General features: G+C 39.5%; 1 long non-coding RNA gene across 1 annotated transcript; it reads left to right on the top strand.

Moving 5' to 3' along the window:
- Nucleotides 1-410: 410 nt before the first annotated feature.
- LOC131274818 (uncharacterized) lies at nt 411-8,599 on the top strand. Its single transcript, XR_009182120.2, has 2 exons — nt 411-527; nt 8,311-8,599. It is a non-coding gene; the product is annotated as an uncharacterized lncRNA (long non-coding RNA).
- The last annotated feature ends 15,672 nt before the right edge of the window (nt 8,600-24,271 follow it).

Below are 24,271 nucleotides of genomic sequence, written 5' to 3'. Positions count from 1 at the left end.
GGCAGAGGGTAGAAGTTCAAGGAGGAAGTCTACAGAATGCACCCTGGCTTATGTTTGCGGCAGTTATTAGTAATAATACTATGTTACAGAAGTAAAACTCCGGTGAAATGCCGAAACAGTCGGGATGCCGTGACAAGAGGTAGAAAATGGGGGCGCGTGGTTATTCTACAAGTAATATCTTTTGATATATTTTTTTAACTTTTTTCTTCACTTTGAAAAATGTCAAGGATACACCAAATTAGAATAGTATGGTCAACTTTAATGTACTTATCCCACAGCTGTAAGAACGATCACTACACAACCAATTTATTTCATCTGTGTTCTCCCCAGCACCCATTTCCCCTGGATTATTTTCAAGTGGTATCTGATACCATGTCCTTGCATCTGATGATTCTTTTATATGTCTGCAGGATCGGGGGCAGTGCTGCGGCTTTTTCATTTTCCATGTGGTGTATTTGTGCCTTCTCTGCCATTGTCTTGACAGTCTTGCTGGTTGGTGTTACTTTGTTACACTTCAGCAAACCAAGGTCAGTGAACCTATTTCCTTATTTGCTTATTATTTGTTTGCTCAGTTTTCTTACCTTTATTATTTTCTTCCTTCTAATTTCTTTTGTTTAATTGGATGTTCTTTTCCTAATTTCTCAAGATTCATATTTAGCTCATTGCTTTTCAGCCTATCTTCTTTTCTAATAAATGCATTCAGTGTTATACATTTCTAAGTAAGATGTTAGCTACATTCCACAGTTTTTGATATGTCACCTTATTTTCATTCAGATCAAAATATTTCCAAATTTTCATTATAATTTTTTGACTCAAATTCTGGTAGGTTATGTTCTCATCTAGTTAAAAATATTTCCTAAATTTACTATAGTTTTACTCAAATTCTGAAAAGTTGTATTTTCTTTTAGTCAAAATATCACTTAATAAACATTGTGATTTTTTTTTTGACCCATGATATTTGAAAATATATTTATTAATTTTCAAACGTAAGAGGAATTTCCAGGTATCTTTCAGTTATTGGTTTCTGGCTTAATTACCCTGTGATAAGGAAACATACTCTGTATTTCCTAAATTTCTAAAGATTTGTTGATATTTGCTTTATAACCCCTAAGTAGTCTGTTTTACTAAATATGCTAGTTGTGCTTGGACAGTGTGTGCATCTGCGTTCGTTAGGTACAGTGTTCTGTATAGTCATGTGTTAAGTTAGGTAATTATGTGTGTCAGTTTGGAAGCTATGGACTTCAGAAAAACATGTTCTTCACCTTAACCCATTCCTGTGGGTGTGAGCAGGACCTTAGATGAGGCTACTTCAGGTAAGGTGTGGCCCACCCCAGTCAGGTAATCCTATTACCAGAATCCTTTATAAACGGATTGAAATTCAGACATGGAGAAAGCCACAGAGGGGGCAGCCAAAGTGAAATCAACAGAAGCTGGAAGGGAAGAGCGAGCCGGGAGATGGCACCAGGTGCATCGCCATGCGATAGAAAAGCTAAGGACCACGGAGCACGGGCAGGCAGCCCAAGGACGCCAGGCTTGGACAGAAAGCCTCATCTTGATGACGCCTCGATGTGGACTTTCTCAAGCCTCACAACTGGGAGCCATCAAATTCCTATTGATGAAGCCGATCTATTACATGGTATTTGCGTCAGCAGCCAGGGGAGCTACAACATGTTTTTCAATTCTTTTACATCCTTACTTACTTTTTTTTAATCTACTTGCCATATCAGTTACTAACAGTAGTGTGTTATTATTCCCTTTATGATTATGAACTTACCTATTTCTCTTATTTCTATCAATTATTCTTCCTATATTTTGAAACTATGCTATTAGGTATATACAATTTATAATTAATATATATTCCTGGTTAATTAAACTTTTACTCATAATGCATTATCTTTTTTCAAAAATAATTTTATAATGAGAGAAGTTGCAGGCTTACAGAAACATCCAGATAATACAAAGTGCCAATGTACCCCACATATACATTATTAACACTTTGTATAGAGTGGTTGCTTTGTTATAATTGATGAAAGAATATTATTGTAAGTGTACAATTAGTAATAGTTCATAGTTTATATTAGGATTCACTGTGTTTTACAGCCCTATGGTTTTATTTGTAATTTTAAATCTATAACATATATACAACCTAAAGGTCTCAATTTTAAACATTTATTTATATAATTCAGTGGTGTTAATCATGTTTACAATGTTGTGCTTACCATCTCAACCACTCATTACCAAAAGTTTCCCATCACGCCACCATATCAATTAAATTATCCCCCCATTCCCTATCTCCACCACAGCCCCAGGTAAACTATATTCTAATTTCTCAAACTATGAATTTGCTTATTCTAATTATTTCATATAATTGAGATCATATAATATTTGTCCTTTTTGTCTGGCTTACTTGACTCAACATGAGATCTTCAAGGTTCATGCATGTTGTATGTATCAGAGCTTCATTTCTTTTTACAGTTGAATAATATCCCATAGTATGTATATTCTACATTTTTTAATGCTTTCATAGGTTGATGCAGACTTGGGTTACTTCCATCTTTGCCAGTTGTCAGTAATGCTCTGTGAATATCGGTGCACAAATATCTGTTCATTGAGTCTCTTCTTTCAATTCTTTTGGGTATATACCTAGAAATAGAATTGCCAAGTCATACGGTAAGTCTATACTAAACTTTCTGAGGAAACACCAAACTGTTTTCAAAGTGGATGCACCATTTAACATTCCCCAGAACAATGAACAAGTGTTCTTATTTCTCCACATCCTCTCCAGCACTTCTGCTTTTGTTTTGTAGTAGCCATTTAGTTTGTGTAAAATGATATGTCATTGCGGTTTTGATTTTCATTTCCCTAATGGTCAATGATGTTGAGCATATTTTCATATGCTTTTTGGCCATTATATATCTTTGGGGAAATGTCTATTCAAGTCTATTGCCCATTTGTCAACTGTGCTGTTTGTCTTATTATTGTTGAGTGCAGGATTTCTTTATATATTCTAGATATTAAACCCTTTTTGGATATGTGGTTTACAATATGTTTACCCTTTCTGTAGGTTGTCTTTTTTTACTTTCATGAAGTCCTCTGATGCACAAAAACTTTTATGTTTGATGAAGTCCCATTTTTCTATTTTTTCATTTATTACTCATGCCTTTGGTGTAAAGTCTAAAAAACCATTGCCTAACCAAAGTCCTATGGATGCTTCCAAAAGTTTTATTCTAATGGTTTTATAGTTTTGGTTCTGATATTTAGGTTTTTGATCCATTTTGGGTTAATTTTTGTGTATGTGAGGTAGGGATCCACATTCATTCATTTGCACATGGATATCCTATATTCCCAGTATCATTTGTTGAAGAGACTATTATTTCCCCATTGAGTTGACTTGCTCCCTTGTTGAAGATCAGTTGACCAAAAATATGAGAGTTGATTTGTGAACTCTTAGTTTCATTACCATTAATCTATATGCCTGTCTTTGTGCCAGTACCGTGACATTTTGATTACTGTAGCTTTGTAGTAAGTTTTAAAATTGGGAGTATGAGTCCTCCAATTTTGTTATTCCTTTTCATGATATTTTTGGATATTTGGGTCGCCTTAGTCTGCCATATAAATTTCATGATTGGTTTTTCCACCTGTGCAGAAATAGTTAGAATTTCTATTAGGATTGTGTTGAATCTATAAATTACTTTAGGAATAATTGACATCTTAACAATATTAATTCTTCCAATCCATCAATATGTAATTTTCTCCATTCATTTAGGTCTTCTTCAATAATTTTAGCAATTTTTTCCTATTTTTCCTTGTATAAGTCCTTTATATTCTTGGTTAAATATATTCTTAGAGATTTGATATTTTTAGTTGCTATTTTAAATGGAAATTTTTTCTTGATTTCCTCTTCAGATTGTTAAGTACTCATGTATAGGAACACTACTTGTTTTTGTGAGTTGATCTTGTAGTCCACCACTTTGCTGAATTTATTAGATCTAGTAGCTTTGTTCTGTATTTTTCAAGATTTTTAATATATAAGATCATGTCATATGCAAATAGGGAAAGTTTTACTTCTTCCTTCCAATTTGGATGCCTTTTATTTCTTTTTCTTGTCTAATTGCTCTGGGTAGAACTTTATAGTACAATGTTGAATAACATTGGTGACAGTGGGCATCTTTGTTTCTTTCCTAACCTTAGAGACAAAACTTTCAGTCTTTCACCAATGAGTATGATGTTAGAGGTGGGTTTTTCTTATATGCCCTTTATCAGGTTGAGGAAGTTTCTTCTGTTCCTAGTTTTTTTGGTGTTTTTATCAAGAGGTGGGTGTTGATTTTTGTCAAGTTCCTTTTCTGTGTCCATTAATTTGGTATATGTAAAGCTATCTGTTCCTGGTCTTTTCATTGTTGAGAAAATTTGATGACTGATTCAATCTCCTTACTTGTTATTGGTCCATTGAGATCTTCTATTTTTTCTTGAATCAATGTAGGTATTTTGTGGTTTCTAGGAATTTGTCCATTTCATCTAGGTTATCTAGTTTGTTGGATATAGTTGTTCATAGTATCCTTTTATAATCCTTTTCATTTCTGTGGGTTTGGCAGTAAAGTCCCACCTTTCATTTCTGGTTTTATTTATTTGTGTCTTCTCTCTATTTTTCTTTGTCATTCTAGCTAAAGGTTTCTCATTTTTATTGATCTTTTCAAAGAACCAACTTTTGGTTCCATTGATTCTATTTTTTCCCCCTATTTCATTTGTTTCCACTCTAATCTTTGTATTCTCTTCATTCTACTTGCTTTGGATATAGTTTGCTCTTCTTTTCTAGTTCCTCCTTTTGTGATATTAGGTCTCTGATTTGAGATATTTCTTCTTTCTTAATGCAAGCAATTAGAGCTATAAATGTTTCAGCACTGCCTTTGCTGCATTTCAAAAGTTTGGTAAAGTTATGTTTTTGTTTTCATTTTCTTCAAGATATTTCCTCATTTCTCTTGTGAGTCCTTTGACCTGTTGGTTGTTTAAAAGTGCACTGTTTGACTAAGGATTATGGGAATATTATGGAATAGGAAGCTCCAGGAATCAGTCCTTCCACCAAAACATTTATTAAACTGACAGGAACTGACTGAATTAACTACTTTGAAACTCAAGAGTCTAGTGGAATATTCTGCAGCATCCAGGAGGGAACAGGGAGAAAATGCTTGTAAATTGTGATAAACACCAATGAGTTTCACCCTCCCTGCATTGACTGCCTTCCCCCTTCCCCTAGCTGCACGGCTGGGGGCAGTGGGGACTGGAGCTCAGGCTGCTGACACAGCTTGCTGGTGCTAGAGTGGGTCATAAACACCTAGTCCCCTAAGCTCCAGGAAAGTGTGGTCTAATCACAGATCTCTATGTCTGATCAGTTACTGCAGATGCCTGGGGGCTGGCTCTGGGTGGCCATTGCTCCAAACCCCATCAGGAAAAGGTGTTAGATGTACCTTAAAGACAGCAATCTCCCTTAAAACTGTGGAACATAGTTTAAGGGCTGCATTAACTGGAAAGTGATGAATCAAGAAAACACAGCTTCAAAAGCCATAGAAGAAGATCCTAGTGCCTTTGGTAGCCCCTCCCCATTCCCCAGACACTGCAGAAAGGACCAGCTTGTGCTCCCACTGTGGGTCCCTGGCCATGTGTCAGAGGGAGCAGAGTGGCCCCTGTGATCATGCTGGGGTGCAGGTATGTCAGTGACAGTCTATTGGGACCACCTGAGAGAATGATCCCCAAGATGTGTCTTGGGTTCACATTCCCCCCCCCCCCCGCCAAGTTTGTCCTGTGGGCAGAGAGTGACTTGCAGACAGCTGAGGCAGTGAGAGGGATGATAAGGTGGAAGCAGCCTAGTTCAGAGGACTTCCTATATTAAGTCCTCAAGAGAGGACCTAGGAGGAGGAGGAGGTGAATTTCAAAGGTGGTAGAGGGGGATTCACTTGAACTCTAGTAAACTGTAAACAGGAAATTCCTAAGGCATCTAGCAAGCACAAACCCAGGAAAAGAAACCGGTCTATGGCCCAGCTCCACACAGGCTCAGATAAGGCAGAGAGAACCCTGACTGTCCCATTTGTATCAGGTTAGTTTCTTGATAGGAGGGCTAAGCTCTGAGAAGACTACAGCCAAAATAAAGCTAATTTGCAAAGTCAGTGAAATGTGTATTTTGCTTTGATGTGTTTGTTTTCATTAGACCCTGGCAGTCAAGAAAATCTCTGCCAGGTCACTAGCTGTACACATACTTAAGGAACAGACAGTTCAGGGGCTAAATCTCAGAGTTAACACTTTAACATATGAAAATGTACAGTGTGCAACAAAAGATTACCAGATAAAGGAAGAAACAGGAAATGATGGCCATCCAAAGGAACAAAATAAAATCCAGAAACATCATTGAAGAGGACCAGATTTTGGACTTAACAGACAGAGACATAAAAAAATAATAATCCTCAATATTCTCAAGGATAAAAAGGAAAACACAGAAAAAGAATTAAAGGATATAAGGAAAATGATAGATGAACAATATGGGAATCTCTCCAGAGAAATACTGATGTTGAAGAATGAAATTACTGAAGTGAAAAATTTCCTAGATGGTTTCACGAGCAGGTTGGAGGTAGGAACAAACAAACAAACAAACAAACAAACAAAAAAACCAAACAAACACCCCAAAACAGTGATCTGAAATGATCCAGGCTGAGGGGCAGAAAGGAAAAAGAATAAAAAAGCATGAAGAGTGTAAGAGACCTATGGGGCATCATCAAGTTTACCAATATAATCATTATGGGAGTCTCAAAAGAAGAAGAAAGAAAGAAAATTGAGGGAGTTCATCACCATGAGACCTGTCTAAGATCAGTGCTTAAGGGAGTTCTTCAGACTGAAAGGAAAGGATACTAGACAGTGGATCAAAGCAGTGTAAATAAATAAGACCTTCAGGAAAGATAACCATATGGGTAATTAAAAATACCAGTGGTATTATACGGTATTTTTTGTTATATAACTCCACTTCTGACAGGTGTTAAAAGGTAAATACATAAAAAGTTATGATAAGTTGATGTAAAAAATTATAATTTGTAACAACTGTACAAAAAAGTGGGGAGACAGATGGGTATAGGAGTAGTGTATGTGCATGCTCTTGAAGATAAGTTAGTATTAAATCAGATATGATTATTATAGATTTAGGATATTAAATCTTAACCCCATGGTAACCACAAAGAAAATACATGAAAAATATATTAAGAAATGAGATAAGACTCAAAATGATTTAACACTTTTTAAAAACCAACTAAATGTGGAAGTAGGCATTAATAGAAGAGTTGAGGGTCAAAAACTGTATAAGACTTACAAAGAAAAAAATAGCAAAATGGCAGAAAAAAGTTGTGGCAGTTTTGAGATTATTTATGAATTAAAAAAAGATACAGGTTATATTTGTAAAAATTGGCCTGTTCCTCTGGTCGTGATAACCCTTTGATTGTATTTGATTCAAATGAGATGTCTGATTAAATTATGTTAAGATTAGGGCTTTGATTCAACCATGTCATTAGACTGTGACTCAGCATTGAGTCCCAACCCTCTTGGTGGGCTGCTAAAACAGACTTTCACACAGAAGTAGATACACATTGAAGAAGAACACAGAGGAAGAGAGACAGCTCCATTAGACATAGTGAGGCCCCAGGAAGATAGATGAGCCTGATAATCTATAGCTGACCTTGTGAAGAGAGCAGAGCAGCTGAGCCTGGAAAGAAATGAGCCCCAAGGAGAGAGAGAGGAGCCTTATGCCAGCCTACAACTGAAACTGGAAGAAGTTGGACCCTTAAGATGAAAAAGGAAGTCTCAACCCTTGCAGACATCACCTGCCATCTTGCTTCAACACATGGCAAAAGACTTTGGGTGAGCCAGCCCTTCTTATGGTACCTTGAGTTGGATTCTTTAGGGCCTCATGACTGTGAGCTTCTATCCCAAATAAATACCCTTTATAAAGGCTGGAAGATTTCTGGTATTTTGCATCAGCACCCCTTTGGCTGACAAAAACAAAAATACTGCATTATCAGAGGTTACTTTGAATGTAAATGAATTAAAGTCTTCAGTCAAAAGGTAGAGATTGGCAGAAAAGATAAAAAAGCATGACAAAACTATATACTGGTTACAGGATATACAGCTTCAATTCAAAGATATAAGTAGGTTGAAAGTGAAAGGATGGGGGAAATATACAAATTACATATCAGTCTTTTAGGCTGCCACCTATTAGTTTGGCACTGACATACTGCACTCCAGTATATGCAGAGGGATTAATTATTCTGCTTTCTCCAGAACAGGGCAAGGAACCCACAATGGAGGCACAGACTGGCTTCTCACTGGACAATGGAGGGGACAAAGGGAAGTGCCAGCAAGTACACCATGAGATTCTTCTGCCATTTTTAAAGTTGTGCTTTCTTGATTCTGCACTTGCCCAGTGACTGCAACCCCTTAAGTGTTTTCTGGAGTTGTGAGGAAGATGGTTCTGCTGGTTTTTTACTAGTCTGACATCACCATCTTGGTCCCTTCTTTGTCTGTTATAATCTTAAAGTCTTCTTTGTCTGATATTAAATAAATTTGCTTATCAAATTTCCTTTGTGTGGTGTTTACATGATCTTTCTCCATCTTTATATTTTCTACTGTTCTGTACTATTATATTCAAATATGTCTCTAATGAACAGAAGTATCACAGGTTTTCTTTATCCAGTCTGACAATTGTCAATTAATTGGAACATTAATTCATTTAAATTCTTGGTGAATGCTTATATATTCAGATTTAAACTTATCATCTCATTTATTTATTTATTTATTTATTTTTGTTAATTTTTAAAATTTTTTTAAATTTTATCTTTTGTTGAAATATATCATCTCATTTAAATGGAAATATTTATCCTGTCTTTTCTATGTTTCTTTGTCTCTCTTTTTGACTTCATATGCTTTAAGTATTTTCCCACTATCACCTTATTATGGTATATGTTCCTACTATTCTATTATATTAATGGTTACCTTAGATTACAATATGCATTTTTGATAATTCAATAATCTTTAATATTAATTTGTATTTTGCACATCTCCCCAAAACAGAAGTGCTTTTAATCTCTTTAATTCTTACCCTCTTCTTGACTTGTGTGCCTTTATCATTATGACTTATATACCTATATATTTTATATATTTTAACTTACATAAGGCATTATTATAACTATTTATATAATCAAAATGAGTTGTAATTCTCTCTATATTTACTATTTCTATTATTTTGTTTAAGAAGGCAAATTGCATCTTTGAAGTTAATCTGCCTTATTAACACTCTTAACCATCATGACCATCAATGTAAAATATTTGCCCATAATATTATAGATATGTAAGGCACATACTATGTGACAGTCGTTGTACCAGCATGGTACATGCAATTTCTCATTGATCTTCACTACAGTACTATGGATTAAGCATTATAAGGACCTGTAGTAGAGAGAGAGGAACTCAGCCATGGTCAAGTAGCAGAGCCCATGTTTGAAGTCAGGTGTGTCTATTCCAAAGGCTATAATACTGTCTTCCCTAATCATGAAAATTTATGAACATGTTGGGAATAAAGCATTGTGGTATGGATTCCTTTACAGACTAAATTGGGTACATTCACATCTAATTTTTCCTTGCCTGAATTACCATCCAGGACTGGACCATGGCTGTTACAAAGGACACCTGGCTTTAGAATTAATTAGGTTTTGCCATAGAAGCCTAAGGCATTTGAGAGGGATTCTGACTAGGTTTCTGAATGTTATGCACATTTTTTTTCAAAACCATGGGATGTCTAAATCAAACATAGACCTTGTTTGTAACAATAAACTCATTTTAAAATGACAAAGGAAGCTCTGAATCTCGACTATAATGTAATGTGGAGACAACAGAACCACTGCTATTAAAAGCCAAAAAAATAAAAATAAAACCATGCCCTAGAACCAAAAGGTGTGAACATGGGTAGCAGAGAAAGAAAAAAGGAAGGAGGATGAAAAGATAGAGAGCAAGTCAGAGAGGGAAAGAAGAAAAAGCAAGTAGAGCAGGGGCCGCTAATCCAGCATACTCCTGTGGGGGAAGCAGCCCTGGGACTAAACGTTCCTCCCTTTGTAGGAAGTCAGCAACATACGTAAATGTTAGGCTTTTCCACTTACAAGATGAAGGGGAAATCCTAAATATTCCCATGTTTATCTAAATGTTTCCTTTAGTTTCCCATTTGATGACTGCTAAAAAACTGTTCCTTTTCATTTCATATGTTCTTTTGAACATACTGCGTTTCAATTCTCAGCAGATTTATAATATTCCGTAGCCCTAGCTTGATCTTCCACAGTCCATAATAACTGGGATCTCTTTCTCTATATTAAAAATTAAAAAGAAGAAGAGGAAGAAGAAAGGAAGGGAATAATATAAGAGAGGTCTAAGTTTAAAAATTAGCTGTAGTCACCAGCTAATGATTTTGGTTAAATGAAGGCATTTATTCACTTTTTCCAGCTTTATTTTGCATTTATTTAAATGACAGGTAGAGGCCTCCGTGTTCCATGAGTCTGTCTTTTTCTTTTTCTTTTTTTGCCTTTCTCTGAGATTCTGTTTTATTTTATTTTTGAGACATGTCTTGATGATGCAGTAGTAATACAATAAATCAGCAATGGAATCAAGTCTGGTGTTGCTAAAAATCTCCGTGGAAGGCACTTCAGGCTGGGCAGGTGGCCTGGTTCCAAAAGTTGTACAATAAAGGAAACTAAGGGACGAGGGGAAAGCCAGGAAAGCTGTACTTCTCGGGCTGATTAGAGGCTACAGGTTAAGCTGACACTGTCGATGCCCAGACTTATTCCACCCTTCTTCAAGTGTTCAAGAAGCACCACGAGCTGTTGTTTCTTTATTTGTTCCAAGCTGCTCCCCACCCTCTGAGACAGGATTACGTTAATACTTAATCCAGACTCTTCAGAAAACTGTGCCCCACAGCTTTTCATCAATGTCTCCAACAGGACGGCCAACGGTGAAGAACTCTTGCTGAGAAACATGTCATCAAAAATTGCAAGTTCTCAGTCACACCTTTTTCATGGAAAAAAAAAAATCCCTTCCCTTCCTCGCCAGCCTCTGCTCCTTAACAGGGACCTCTTTAAATAAGACAACTTCTAACACCTCTCCGGAGATCCTGCTGTGCCTGTCAGGACTGCTCTGCCCACTTTTGGCTCTAGAATCTCGTTTTCTCCCCAATTCCTGGTGGTCTTGGCAAAGCCTTGCACAGGTTCCCATGTCACACCCCAGGGATGAGAGGAGTTTGGTGGTTACGGAGAGTGAGCCAGAGAATCTTGCGTTTTAGTCTCTGCCGAGCTCCTCAACTCTCTGACCTTGCAAATGAGTCACTTGGATACCACTGACTGAAAGGGAGAATTTGGGGCAAATATAGGACCCTTCTCTGAAATCCAGATGCTGTTTTCCCAGATCAAATAAACAAGCACAAAAAGCAGCCATCCAGGCCCCATGGAAAAATATTATGTACCCCAGATGCTTTTGTGGCTAGTGGGTGGCTAAACTAGGTCCTTGTTTTGTCTAAAGGCATTTGAGAATATAAAAAAATTATATAGCAAATATCTGGTGTCCCAACTCAACTACTAGTCTTATAATATGCCAGTGCCAAAGCATAAACATAAATTAAAATCCAATATACCAATAAGGCTTGTTGGCTGCCTATTTTAGAAAAGCTAAAAGTATCAAGACAAATCACGTAGATGTCTTAGGTCACTGCTCACAGTTTTGTGATTTTGGAGTCACATTACAATCATGATTACCTGTTGAAATGAAAACCTGCAGACCCTCAGGTTTCTCAGAACAAAACAATACATGGATTATTTCCTATGTGACAACCGATCTTGCTGAGAAAAACAAGCCTCACTAGTTGTCACTTCCACTGAGATGGTAGTAGACGTTTAAGCACTATGTCCAGGAATGTTTCCCTTTACCACATTTGTTGGGTTTGGGTGTTTACTTCCCTCCAACTGTGAATGTTCCAGAATAGACACTCTGGAAATCCCCGAAGTAAGCCAGCCTCAGTCATCCCAAACTTTCCCAAACTCTGCCTCTTCCCTTTCATCATGCCAACCAACCCCCCAGGGAATGCAGTGGCCAGCCCTATCTGGCATCTCTTACCCTTTCCCATGTTGGAAGAGACCTGATTTAGGCATATTTCTCCCTCCTTATCCTCTCTATCTCTTCTCCATTGTCTGGGGGGCTGCAAAACACCCCATTGGTACTTCCCTATTTTTCTTTCATTTCTCCAAGGTTGTCTCTGAAGTTCAACCAGTCAACGTACTCTCAACCTGGCAATTTCTGTTCAGGAGAGACTGTCATAGAAGTGAAACAATGAAAAGGTGTAAGGAGGTGGAAATGCCAAGTGGTCATCCACCAGTAATGTGCAAGGCTTCTGGGAGTTTACTTTCCCTCTCTGGGCCCTGCTTTCCTCACTGGAAAAATGATGGGATTGGATAAGATGCTCACAGAATTTCTGAGCCTACCATATAAAGATTTAAAAATTGTTTTCCTTTTTCATTTAATTTATGTGCACTTTGTGAGCAGCTCCCTGGACAACTTTCCTTGGAAAGTTTTCCCTCCTACTTTTGTAACTCTGTGATCAGAACTTCAGGCCATGCAGAAGCTAAGCATAAACCATGGCAGAACTACCTGGCTTAGTTTGACCATTCGAACCTCATTAAATCACATAATACAATAAAATGTTTAAGTGCTTAATGAGCACTTACAATGTACCCAGCATTATCCTGTGATCTTGAAGTATTTTATCTCATTTACACTTGATTTCCTCCTCAGATTGCTCATTATTGGTGTACAGAAATGCTACTGATTTCTGCACATTGATCTTATAGCCTACCACTTTACTGAACTCATTTATAAGTGTTAGAAGCTTTGTTATAGATTTCTCAGGACTTTCTACATATAGGATCATGCCATCTGCAAATAGTGAAAATTTTACTCTTCCTTTCCAATTTGGATGTCTTTTATATCTTTTTCTTTTCTAAGTGCTTGAGCAAGTACTTCTAATACAATAAGAAGTACTTCTAATAAATAAGAGCAGTGAAAATGGGCATCCTTGTTCCAGTTCTTGGAGGGAAAGCTTTTAGGATTTCACCATTGAATATGCTGTTAGCTGTGGGTTTTCATATATACCCTTTATCATGTTGAGGAAGTTTCCTTCTATTCCTATCTTTTGAAGTGTTTTTTATCAGGAAAGTGTGCTATATTTTGTAGAATGCTTTTTCTTCATCTATGGAGATGATCATGTGATTTTTTTCTTTCCATCTGTTTATGTGGTGTATTACATTGATTGATTTTCTTATGTTCAACCATCCTTGCATACCAGGGACAAAACCCACTTGGTCATGGTGTATAATTCATTTGATGTGTTGGTGAATATGATTAGCAAGTATTTTGTTGAGGATTTTAGCATCTAGGCTCATTAGAAAGATTGGTCTATAGTTTTCCTTTCTTGTGGTGTCTTTGCTTGGCTTTGGTATTAGGGTGATTTTGGCATCATAGAATGAGTTAGGCAATGTTTCCTCCACTTCTATTTTTTAGAAGAGTTTAAGCAGGATTGGTGTTAGTTCTTTCCAGAATGTTTGATAGAATTCACCTGTGAACCTGTATGGTCCTGAGCTCTTCTTAGTTGGGAGGTTTTTGATGACCAACTCTATCTCATTACTTGTGACTGGTCTGTTAAGTTTATCAGTTTCTTCTTTCCTCAATGGAGGCTGCTTCTATGTTTCTAGGAATTTGTCCATTTCCTCTAAATTATCTATCTTGTTGGCCTAAAATTTTTTGAAGTACTATCTTATGATACTCTTTAATTCTGTGGGTCAGTGGTTATATCGCCTTCCTCATTTCTTATTTTATGTATTTGCATTTTCTCTCTTTTTTCTTTATTCTTCTAGCTAAGAGTTTTTCAATTTTTATTAATCTTCTCAAAGAAACAGCTTCCCCACTCCCCCAGTGCTTTCTTGCTTTCAATTTCATTTAACTCTGCTCTACTCTTTGTTATTTCTTTCTTTCTACTTGCTTTGGGGTTAGTTTGTTGTTTTTTTCCTAATTCTTCCAGATGTGCAGTTAGGTCTTTGATTTTACTTCTTTCTTCCCTTTTAAATATAGGCATTTATGGCTACAAATTTCCCTCTTAGCACTGTTTTTACTGCATCCCTTCGGTTTTGATACATTGTGCTGACATTTTCATTAGTTTCAAGGTAGTTACTGATGTCTTTTGCAATTTTCTCCTTGACCCACTGATTGTCAATGAGTGCATTGTTTAATTTCCATATCTTTGTACCTAATCTGCTTCTCTGCCCCTTATTGATTCCAGCTTTATTTCATTGTGGTTGGAGAAACTACTTCGTATAATTTAAGAATTTATGAATTTATTGAGAGTGGTTCTGTGGCCTAGCATGTGGTCTATCCTGAAGAGTGATCCATGTGCACTTGAGAAGAATGTATATCTCATTGTATTTGGGTGTAATGTTCTGTGTTTGTCCATTAGGTCCAGATCCTCTAATATATTGTTCAAAGTCTTTATTTCTTTATTGATTCTCTGTTGAGATGTTCTGTCCAATGGTGATAATGGTGTATTAAAGTCCTCCACTATAATTGTAGAGGCATCTATGGCTTCACTTAGTTTTTTTAGTGTTTGCCTCACTTAATTGGAAGTGCCCTGATTAGGAGCATAAATGTTTATGATTGTTCTTTCTTGAATGATTACTCCTTTTACTAATATGCAGTGTCCATCTTTGTCTCTCACAATAGTTTTGCACTTAAAGTGTATTTTGTCTGATTTTAATATAGCTACTCCTGCCCTTTTTTGATTATTATTTGCTTGTAAGATTGTTTTTCATCTGTTCACTTTCAACCTCCTTGAGTCCCTGGATTTAAGATGGGTTTCTTGTAGACAGCATATAGATGGGTCATATTTCCTTATCCATTCTGCCAATCTGTGTCTCTTGATTGGAGAGTTAACATTCAATATTATTACTGTCAAGGAATTACTTACTTTAGCTATATTTTCTTTAGATTTCTTTATGCCATATGTTGTTTTTCTTTCTCTTTTTTATCTTTTTAGTTATTCTTACACTATTCTCCAACCCTTTCTCTCCTGTTTTTTTCCCTTTCAACCTGCAGAGTTCCCTTTAGTATCTCTTGAAAGGCAGATTTCTTATTGACAAACTCTCTTAAATTTTGTTTATCTCTGAATATTTTGAACTCTTCCTCATTTTTGAATGCCAACTTTGCTGGATAGAGAACTCTTGGCTGGAAATTTTTTTCTTTTAGCTCCTTAACTATATTATACCACTGCCTTCTTGCCTCCATGGTTTCAGATGAGAAATCAGCACTTAATCTTATCAAGCTTCCTTTATACGTGGATCTCTTCTCTCTTGCTGCTTTAAGTAATTTTTTCTTTGTCTTGACCATTGGACAATTTGAGAAGTATATGTCTGGGGTAGGCCTTCTAGGATTTATAATGTTTGGGGTACGCTAACCTTCCTGGACATGTATGTCCATGTCCTTGAATAGAGTTGGGAAATTTTCAGCCACTATTTCCTCCAATACCCCTTCTGCCCCCTTTCTCTTTCTCTTCTCCCTCTGGATGCCCATAATGTGTATGTTTGTGCACTTCATGTTGTCATTCCAATCCCTAAGGCCCTGCTGAATTTTTCTATCTTTTTATCTGATTTCAGATATACTATCTTCCACATCACTGATTCTTTCCTCTGCCTGTTCAAGTCTGCTGTCATGTGCTTCCATTGTATTTTTGATTTCTTACATTGTGCCATTCATCACCATCATATCTGTTATCTTTTTATGTATGTTTACAGTTTCTTCAGTATGTTCCCCCAGTGTCTTCTTATTATGCTTTATCTCTTCTTTTACTTCATGATTAGTTGTTCCACATTCAGCATCTCCTCCTGTTTTTTTTAGTTTGTTAAACTGAACCATGTTTTCCTGTTTCTTAGCATGGCTTGTAATTTTTTGTTGGTGTCTGGATATCTGTTTATGTTGATGGGCTTATTTCACTGGTTAGCTTCTCTTTCTACTCTAGGGTTTATATTTTGTTGTTTCTTTGTGTGTGGTAAGGTTAATTTTTGATACTTGGTTCCTCTTTTCTATATCCTTTCAGATATCTCTGTTCCCTTGGGATCAGAGAAAAGGATCAGAGAAAAGGAAAGAGATAAGATGAGAAAAGAATAATAGTAATAATAATACAAAAAAAGGTAGAAAAGGGACCATGGAAGAACTAGGAAACTAAGTAATATGAGTAAAAAATCATTTAAAAATACAAAGGAATAAGAATAAAAAGAGGTAGAATAGAAAAAAAATAAAATAAGAGACAAAATAGAAAAGAATAGAATGAATTAAAAGTCCAGAAAGATGAGTAGAAAAAATAAAACAAGAACTAAAATAGAAAAAAACCAGAATGAATTAAAAGGCTGGACAGATGAGAAGAGGATAAAAAAAGAAAAAAAATGAGAGGGCAGAAAAGAAAAAATGAAGACCAAACAAGAAGTGGTAGAATGGAAGAAAAGCAATACAAGTCAGAAGACAGAAAAATGAAGGAAAGAAGAAAAATAAAGTAGGTTGAAAAAATAAGTAAACGAAAAAAAAAAAAAAGGAAACAAAGAAAGGGAAAACAACAAACAAGAAACAAAATGGCAATAAAGAAGCCACACCAGAAAAACAGCCTTTCCTCTTAGGCCCCTAGGAACCTTCTTAGGCTGCTGGTGCTTATCAATTAATCGCCCTGCAGCCTGCCTTCCGCAGGTGATGTGTCCAGTTTAAGTGAATATAATAAAGGAAAAAGAAGGAAAAGATCCAAAAAATTTAAAACAAAATTACAAAAACTCAGTCTGTAAGTTCTTTATCATAAGGTGTTAGCTGCATGCCTTAGCTTTCCCTGGATCCCTTCTCTTAGGAGGAACATGAAACTGGAACCAGCACTTGAGCCAGCAACCTTCTACATGCAAGGCAGGAATTCCCCCACTGCACTACAGCAGGGCTATAAGCTAAATAGTTTTTGAAATCTTATTGAGATCTTCCTGCCCATTTCCCTTAGGCGAGTTATAGTTTTCATCAGCTGGACTAGTTAGTTGCCTGTCTCCACCCCCTCTCGAACCTAGCTCCTCTCCCAGGGTGGCTGGGCATGGCAGCCTTTCTGAGCAGATCCCCCTTCCCCTCTCCCCAGGCCACCTCAGAGCTAGCTGGTATCCTCCCCGAGATTCAAAGAGGGCTCAGGTGGCCAAACCCACAGAAGGAAACCACTCTCCACCCTTATGCCAGATCCCTCTTCTTGCCAGGGAATGCTCCCTCCCACTCAGGTGGCTGGTAAGAGCCAGGGGTTCCACGGAGGCTATTTGCCTTGATGGTAGGGCTTATCAGCTGGCAATTTCCAGCCACGGGGACAAGCAGCTCATGGTTTTCCCCTGGATCTTTGTCTCTTTGCCCAGCTCCCTCAGATGGATGCCCTGAAGCCTCCTGCTCTGTGGAGTCTCAAAACAGCTCACTTGGGTAGGATGTTGCTCCTTCTCAGCCATTTTTTTGCGAGAGAACTGAGTGGTGCCTACCTACATTGATGCCATTTTCCTGGAACACACACTGTATTACTAACCTTTTGTAATCTTTATGGTAGAAAATACTGTGAGATGAATAGGATTATCACCATTTTACAGACCTGAAAACAGGAATAGAAAGGTCACACTGGCTCCTTAAAGGAACACAGCTGGTAATGGCAGAGTTGAGCTGAGAGCCAGGCAGCCTGGCCAAGAAGCTATATTTATAAATACTGTGCTGAGGAGGGCCTCGCAGCCCTCTACCCTGTAAAACAAAGCCTCTCTTCAGAATTTGACAAATTTTGCTATAATATATAACCAGCTCTTCATTCATGGACTCCATAACATTTAATTGGTCCTAAAATCCTACTGCAGGCTACAATTTCCTTGATCACTTTACTATAAGGAAGCCAACCCTTCTCCAGCCAGTTTTTTCCCCCCAATTCTTGGTCCATGATTGACATCTTGGCTAAGACTACTCACTATCCAAGTAAAAAAACCCAATCCTAAATTTCAAGTCTTCGCCTGAAATTTTTCCTGTATTATTATAACTTACCCTGGCATTTCTCTCAGACTGAGAGCCCACCTACTGCCTGCTGCCTTTTTGTGCTACAGCAGGGAGCTCTCCTACCATCCATTTAACAAATGGTTACTAAGGATGTACCGTGAGCTCAGCACTGGGCTAGGGCATAGGGGAACCATGTGAAGGAGAATGTACAGTCCCAGGACTCACTGAGGTTAGAGTCAAGGCAGGGGAGATTATCAGGAAGCAATTACAATGCACAATTAACAACATCCTGTGTCACAGAGACATCATAAAATAAACCGACAAATCCTTTAGACTGCGGTCTATTTTTTGAAAAAGCAAGTGTAAAAATGACATTTCTCCTTCCAGTCTTCTCTTTTCCAACAATTTTGTGTTCTTTAATAGAAGGAGTTATTCTAAATATAGTGACATATAATGGATATCCACTTTCACGTGTACAAACTCTCACACTTAAGGAAAAATAATTCCTTATTACTCATATCGCAATACATCAAAAACGGCACTTCTACCATACTCCTGTCACTGCATCTCTCCTTCTCCACCTTGCTTCCAGTGAAATCTTTGGCACACGTGCATTGTACCACCTTCCAGGTATGTATTGATTAATTAATCTGTAACTTCTGTAAACATCTTAATTGAGGGATGTTGAAAATTATATCCAAATACTTTATAAATTGTCCTGGAATTATAAGACATTAGGCAAGACAAAGGTATTTGATGAATCCAGAAGTTGGCCTATGCTTTACAAATCCAGAAAGCAATGGCTCTCCAAGTCTTACAATAGAATTGATTCACACATCTACTTTTTAAGGTCTTCTAAGCATGTCTCATTTCCAAAGCCTGTTTCTACTGCTTCTGGCATGCTTTCTCTTACCACACTCACCTCCCTTTATCAGGTTAATTCAAATTCCTTCTTCATGTCTTAGAGGCACTTTCCTCAGGAAACCTCTTCTAACACTGAGTCAGCCTTCAGCACTTCTTGTCAGTATCTCCACAACACCCTGTGACAGTATCCGAAGACCCGTGGGCTCCACTGACTGGCACAGCTGCCAGGGCCAGGTGTGATCCCACTGTAGGCTCAGGCGAGGACTCATGGTGAAGAATGGTGAATGATCAGCACTTTCCTTTTGAGGAAGAGAGATAGGGAGATTCCTAGAAAGGGGCTAAGTGGAAGTCTTATGCCCTATATGGTACTACTTCTCAAAGAGGATCAATTCCCTTTCCCAAAGTGCAGCCTTTCAGGAAAAACAGAAGCCAAACTTGGCATTTCCCCTAGCATCTTTATGGTAGTACCCATGTCTTCATATTCCCATTATCCAGTATAGAACCCTGCCAACAGGAGGATCTCAGATAACAAAGTTGCAATACAGCATTCACCAGAGAGAGGAGGTCAGCTGGAGAAGAGAGGAGGTCAGCTGGAGAGGAGGTCACCTGGATAGGAGGTCAGAGAAGAGAGGTCAGCTAGGAAGAGAGGAGGTCAGCCTGGAGAATAAAGAAGGTCAGAGAAGAGAGGAGGTCAGCTGGGGACGGGAGGAGGTCAGCTGGAGGAGGGAGGAGGTTAGCTGGAGGAGGGAGGAGGTCAGCTGGAGAGGAGAGGAGGTCAGAGAAGAGAGGAGGTCAGCTGGGAAGAGAGGAGGTCAGCTGGAGAAGAGAGGAGATCAGCTGGAGAGGAGGTCACCAGGAGAGGAGGTCACCTGGAGAGGAGGTCAGAGAAGAGAGGAGGTCAGCTAGGAAGAGAGGAGGTCAGCCTGGAGAATAGAGAAGATCAGAGAAGAGAGGAGGTCAGCTGGGGACAGAAGGAGGTCAGCTGGAGGAGGGAGGAGGTTAGCTGGAGAGGAGAGGAGATCAGAGAAGAGAGGAGGTCAGCTGGGGAGGGGAGGAAGTCTGCTGGAGAAGGGAGGAAGTCAGCTGGAGAAGGGAGGCGGTCAGCCTGGAGAATAGAGAAGGCCAGAGAAGAGAGGAGGTCGGCTGGGGAAGGGAGGAGGTCAGCTGGAGAGGAGAGAAGGTCAGAGAAGAGAGGAGGTCAGAGAAGAGAGGAGGTCAGCTGGGGAAGAGAGACCTCAAGGGAGGCTGAACGGAGCCATTTGCTCCATTTACTAAGGAGAGACTTCCAGAGACATAATTTCAATGAGGGCAGAGCCCCAACTGTGTAACCTTAGATTTGAGAGCAATGACTTGAAAAAATCTTTATTTTCTCTTCTCAATTTCAAGCATCTAAGTCCTTTCCTCTCTAAAGTTAAAGCAGTTCTGGTCCTGGGAGCTGGGTGAGGTGCTTCTCCCCTCTGCTCCCAAACACCTCTACTGCTGCTCTGCCCGTGTTTGCTTGTCTGCCTCCTTTGATAGACCATGAGCTGCTGAGGGGCGTGGCACCCAGAGCCTGGCACAAGCACACATTTAGTGGATGAGTGCTTGGACAAATGGATGAAGTGAATAAGTGGTTGAAGGATCAAATCGCTGAATGGCTCCATTATTTAGAGAAGGAATCCGGTTTCCTTCCCAACCAGTCTTCAGTAAAGATCCTGACCTCCTGGAGAACTGATGCCCAAAGTCAAGAACCTCTTCCCCAGACGAATTTGGGAGTCATCTGCTGTGGTTCAAGTTCATTTGGCCTCAAGGCCAAGGAAAGGAGAGCCAATCAGCCCTATTCATTTATCTTCCTTCCTACAAAAGTTTCTTGATTACACAGATTTTGCACAACACTCAAATAAACACTGAGAATATACAGATTAATAAGGAAAAAATTCTTCCTCTAAGGGGTTTATGATGTAATGAATGGATGATTTTTACATAGAGATCAAATATCCATTAATATCAGTAAATAATGATGGCTCATCGTAGTCTCTTGAGTCTCTAAATCCTTGGAATGGTTTTGTTTACTGAGCAGAGAATGATGTGAACATAAGGGTTTCGGCAAAGGACCACCTACTGATGGAACAGCCTGAGTTTATGAATTTAGCTGCTGTGAAGTTTAATAAAACAGCAAGTACGGAAGATTCCTCTTTTTGTGATTATTTAGCTGCTATGGAATTTAATAAAACGGCAAGTGTAAGAGGTACTTTTCCTGTTTCAAATTTGAGCTAAGAAATTTTTTTTTTATCCTTCTAAATAATCAGAGTCTTTTCTTCCATTTCTGGTAGTTCTTACCTTTGATGAGACAAGAAGGAAAGTTCACAAGCAGAAACAGAAATATCAGTCATGTTCTAGGACTGCAGACCAGCCGGTACCCCTGGCACTGTCAGAATTTGTCTCTACTCCGTAAGTAAGTGAAGAACTGCATTAATTCCATTCCTTCTGATGAGTTTCTCTCTCAAATGGCTGTCAGGGAAGAATAAACAAAAACCTTGGGTATGAGCATTGCCTCCTCTCTGGTTTGCTAGGGCTTCTATGACAAATACACAAAACGGATAGGTTTAAACAACAGACATTTATTACGTCATAGTTTTGGGGGCTAGAAGTCAAAATCAAGGTGTCGCCATGCCATGTGTGTGGTGTTCTCGAGCTGTCGTGGTTTCCGCGGCGTGTCGATGAAGCTTCACCTCCACCATGTGGTGATCTCCCTCGCCATCTCCGACGTCTCCTAATGGAGTACTTGCAGATTTCCTCTGCTTCTAAGGGCTTCGGCCATACTGGGTGAGCGCCACCTCGCCTTAACTAACACCATCTTCCAAGACCCTGTCTACAGACGCTTCACTCCCAAGGTCTGAGGTCAGGACTAGAACTGGTTCAATCCAACAGCTCCACAGCTCAGTAGCTGTGTCTTAGAAAGACCCTTGTGAGGGACCTCAGTTTCCCCATTTGTTACATGAGGAAGTGGGTGGCTCTGCTGACATTGGCGCAGATGACCTTGAAGCTATTAGTCTCTCATTCTGAGGGGACACACGCAGGCTGTTCAGGTCAAGAACTTGTCTCCAGGACACAGAATGCCAGGGTCTTATTTACTTATTTATTTTTAAAATTTATTTATTTATTTATTATTTCTCTCCTCCCCTTCCCCCCCGAGTTGTCTGCTCTCTGTGTACGTTTGCTGCGTGTTCTTCTGTGACCGCTTCTATCCTAATCAGCGGCACTGGGAAACTGTGTCTCTTTTTGTTGTGCCATCTTGCTGCATCAGCTCTCCGTGTGGGCAGCACCATTCCTGGGCAGGCTGAACTTTCTTTCATGCTGGGCGGCTCTCTTTATGGGGCTCACTCCTTGTGCGTGGGGCTCCCCTACGTAAGGGACACCCCTGCTTGGTACGGCACTCCATGCGTGCATCAGCACTGTGCATGGGCCAGCTCACCACATGGGTCAGGAGGCCCTGGGTTTGAACCCTGGACCTCCCATGTGGTAGGCGGATGCTCTATCCATTGAGTCAAATCTGCTTCCCTGCCAGGGACTTATGAAGCAGGGGTCCAGGATCTGAATTCTCACACCAGAATTTGCTAGAGTGGTCGATTTTAGGAACGTATCTACCTAGTATCTGCGACTGCATTGCTAAAATGGAAACACTATTGAAGTTGTTGTGAGAATTAAAAGAAAAAAAAAGAATGAGCAAATTTCCCAGTCCTCAGTAAGTCACTCTGAACTCGTGCGAACACACCTCTCAGCTGGTGTCCAGCAGTGAAAGCAATTACAATGAGAGTGTGGCTTGTGCCAGAGGTCTTCTCTGCCCTGAATCACCAAAAAGCAGCCACAGCAAGGAATCTCTATTTCTAGGGACTCCATCCAGTCAAAGGTGGGCTTCCCTGAAGCAGGAGGAGATGAAAAAAAAGCACCGCCCAAGGGACCTTGGTTGAAAAAGGTCCATTTCTAGGCATTTGTGATGCCAGAGAAAGCTGGCAAGACTCCCTTTTCCAAGAGGGAAACTCCCTCCACGATGGCATAGGGAAAAAGTCCAATTTCACCCGGTCTCTTTCCAGAAAACAAGCATCTCTGTTTCTGTTTACGAGAAGATTGTCGGTTTCACTCCAGCTGGAGGTGAAAAGAATGCCACCAACCTCTCATGAAATCAGAACCCGCAGGAGTTGCAGAGGGCGTGGAGTTGTTTCTCCTTGACGTGTGTGTGTGTGCTTGCGTGTCGGGGCATGAGGCAGGAGATGTCCTGGAGGAACGGCTTCTGGTCCAGGACTTGGCTAGTACACTTGTCCACTGTGTATACTGTACTGAAGGCTGGAGAACAAGCCAGGACTCCTCGAGACAGAGCGAGGCAGTTCCTCCTGGCTGTGATGGGGGGTGCTCCTTCATCTGTCTTGTAGGAACTGCTGTTGACAGATTGCTGGGTCCTCTCGGTTCAGACCTCCAGGTTGGGACTGTGTACGGGGTCCAGGGGCAGGAAGAGGAAGGCTGCTTGCATGTGAGGAGGGGGCAGCCTGTCTTTATGTGTGGGAAACAGCTTGTGCTGGTTGGAGCCTTCGCCCAAGCCCAGGACCATCCTGCTGGGACCATCAGTGTAACCTCAGATTCTGACTGCATCAGGCCATGATAGTGAACTTTTTGCAGGGAGCACTGGAATTTGGCCCAGATGTGTTAGTTATGACCAATCCCTATGTCTCTGTATCAACAGGACTTTGGCTGAGAAACCCAGTTATAAATGGTGGTGCTGAGGAGACATAATCAAGACTTTCTTTCTATGATAGTTGGTAGCTTCTCTTCCCAGGTCTTGGAAAAGTGGACCAAGGAGGAAGTCATGTGTGGCAGTTTGGTATTGTTTATGAATTTCAAATTAGATAATGGATTATGTTTGTAAATTGATCTGTTCCTCTGGATGTATTAGATTGTATTAACTTCAGAGATTTCACTGTTACTTGATTAAACTATGATTAAGGGGAAATGGATGTGGCTCAAGTGATTGGGCTCCTGTCTACCATAAAGGAGGTCCAGGGTTCAATTCCCAGGGCCTCCTGGTGAGGGCAAGCTGGCCTGTGCAGCGAGCTGACCCATGTGGTGTGCTGGCCCACACAACAGTACTGGCCCATGTGGAGAGCTGGTGCAGCAAGATGATACAACAAAAGGAGGCACAGAGGAAAGATAATAAGAGATGCAGCAGACCAGGGAGCTGAGGTGGCACAAGAGATTGAGCACCTCTCTTTCACTCTGGAAGGTCCCAGGATCAGTTCCTGGT

This window comes from Dasypus novemcinctus, chromosome 20 (assembly GCF_030445035.2).
Source record: "Dasypus novemcinctus isolate mDasNov1 chromosome 20, mDasNov1.1.hap2, whole genome shotgun sequence".
Classification (NCBI taxonomy): domain Eukaryota; kingdom Metazoa; phylum Chordata; class Mammalia; order Cingulata; family Dasypodidae; genus Dasypus; species Dasypus novemcinctus.
This window is presented reverse-complemented; position numbering and strand designations above follow the sequence as displayed.